This window comes from Gastrolobium bilobum, unplaced genomic scaffold (genome assembly GCF_033153095.1).
Source record: "Gastrolobium bilobum isolate Gb01-03AN ecotype WA unplaced genomic scaffold, APGP_CSIRO_Gbil_v1 utg12088, whole genome shotgun sequence".
Classification (NCBI taxonomy): domain Eukaryota; kingdom Viridiplantae; phylum Streptophyta; class Magnoliopsida; order Fabales; family Fabaceae; genus Gastrolobium; species Gastrolobium bilobum.
In genome coordinates, this window is record NW_026896880.1 from 183,612 (window position 1) to 186,145 (window position 2,534).

The 2,534-nt window shown below is 41.3% G+C and overlaps 1 non-coding gene across 1 annotated transcript; it reads right to left on the reverse strand.

The window, feature by feature from the left end:
- Window positions 1-1,863: 1,863 nt before the first annotated feature.
- Window positions 1,864-1,936, reverse strand: TRNAK-UUU (transfer RNA lysine (anticodon UUU)). Its single transcript has one exon. It is a non-coding gene; the product is annotated as a tRNA-Lys (tRNA).
- Between the last annotated feature and the right edge of the window lie 598 nt (window positions 1,937-2,534).

Consider the following 2,534-nt stretch of genomic DNA (forward strand, 5'->3'; position numbering starts at 1 on the left):
AGGAAAAACATAACCAAATATAAAGAGACTACTCTAATGATACTCTCTGTGAGATTTCCTCATAGAGTCTCTTTTGTGGGTCTGTTCAGTGCGAGCTATACCCTTATAGATCCACCCACAACTTTAGCTAAGACATCTCCATATCTGTAGCTCATGAGGTCTTTACCTTGCATCCGAATACAAGTAAATAAGTCGTGCTAGTCTTACCCGAGATCACTGATCCCCATTCTCAGTGTCTCTAGACTAGGAACATAAAATTAGGAATAAACATCCAGTATCCTTGAATCCTCATGATCGTGAGCTCATCACAGATACTCAAGAGATACCTATTTTATTCCAAGGGGTTTATCCAGTTACTCATATAAAATATTAAGAGTAATATTGAGACAAAATATGAAACAGGATAAATAGTGCTTTTATTTATTTGCGACAATACAATGGTCCACATATGTCCTAATCTAATTAAAAGATTTTCTCTAGGACATTCATATACTAACAAGCACCCACTTGGCCTAGAGCCAATCAGACCTAAGTCGTATACCCAAAGCCTCATAATGACTATCATGTTTTCTCTGAGAAATAACCTTTGTCAGAGAATCGGCTAGGTTATCATCTGTGGGAATATAATCCATCTTTACATCCATCCTATCAATGATTTCTCTAATCAGGTGATATCTTCGGAGCACGTGCTTAGATCTTTGATGAGACCTAGGTTCCTTTGACTGCACAATGGCTCTAGTGTTGTCGCAAAGCAACTGTATGGGCTCATCCACGCTTGGAACCACCCTAAGTTCAGATATGAACTTCTTGATCCACACGGCCTCCTTAGCTGCTTCTGAAGCAGCTATATATTCAGCTTCTGTCGTTGAATCTGCTGTTGTCTCCTGCTTGGAACTCTTCCAAGATACTGCCCCACCATTTAAAGTGAATACGAACCCTGACTGTGACTTGCAGTCATCTTTATCACTCTGAAAGCTGGCATCAATGAACCCTTTCACTGTTATCTCATCAACCCCACCATAGACCAGAAACGCATCCATAGTTCTTCTTAAGTATTTAAGGATGGTCTTGACTGCTGTCCAGTGACCCTCTCTAGGGTTCGACTGGTATCTGCTCGTAATGCTCAAAGCATATGAGACATCTGGTCTCATACATATCATGGCATACATGATGGATCCAATAGCCAAAGCGTATGGAATTCCACTCATGCGATCCTTCTCGGGCTGTGACTTAGGACACATAGCCTTTGAAAGATGTACCCCTTGACTGACGGGAAGAAAACCCCTTTTTCGACCCTTCCATGCTAAACCTCTTTAGTATCTTGTCAACATACATGGATTGAGATAAACCCAGCAGCCTGTTGGATCTATCTCTATAGATTTTTATACCAAGTATAAAGGTCGCTTCTCCCAAATCCTTCATGGTGAAATTTTTTGAAAGCCAATCTTTCGTTGTTTGTAATGTGGGGATGTCATTTCCTATAAGTAATATGTCATCTTCATAAAGCACCAGGAAGACAACATTACTCCCACTAACCTTCCTGTAAACACAAGGTTCATCCTCGTTCTTGATGAAACCATTACTCCTAACGACTTCATCAAAACGAATATTCCAACTCCTTGATGCCTGCTACTATTGCAAGCATGATCCTAATAGATTTGATCATGGCAACAGGCTAGAAAATCTCATCATAGTCAACTCCTTGTCTTTGATGATACACTTTCGCCACCAACCTAGCTTTGTAGGTCTGAACGTTGCCATCTACATCAGTCTTTCTTTTAAAGACCAAAGGCCAAAGAGTGATCTTTGAACGTTACTACGCATCCTTATTCATTTATAGGTATAGTGTAAGGTAGGTTTGTTTGGGTATAGCAGGACTTGAACCTGCGACCATTAGGTTAAAAGCCCAATGCTCTACCAACTGAGCTATACACCCCAAATATATAAATATAGTAGTAAATAAAGATTGGTGCAGAAAAGAGGGCGGCCCCTCTTCTCCTCATCATATTAAAAGGGCGCAGCTCTGTATGAGGCTCGTACTGCGGAGCAAGCGAAGAATAAGGGCGCGCGTTAGCACTCCTGCAAGAAAACGGCCTTACTCAACAAGCGCACCTTTAAAGTGGTTTCCATTCATTGAAGATTCTATTTATTACCGATAGGAACTATTCCTTGCGGTTTAGGAATCAAGGTCCATACCTTGTTTTGATACATCGAATCCATTTTAGATTCCATGGCTTCAAGACATCTAGAAGAGCCAACATCCTTGATTGCCTCTTCGTAGTTACTTGGTTCATCGTCCTCGACGGTTTATTGATTCTCAATCACAAACCCATACCTCTCAGGTGGATGGATGACCCTTGTTGACCTACGGAGTTGTGTGTTTACTTCTCCTTTGGAGAACGTCGCCTGTGGAGCAGACTCGGGTTCCTCAATCTGTTCTTGTGGTCCTTGAACTTCTTCAAGATCAATCTTACTCTCACTGGCTCCTTGAGAGATCAAATCCTTCTCAAGGAACTCAGCATTGTTGGACACAA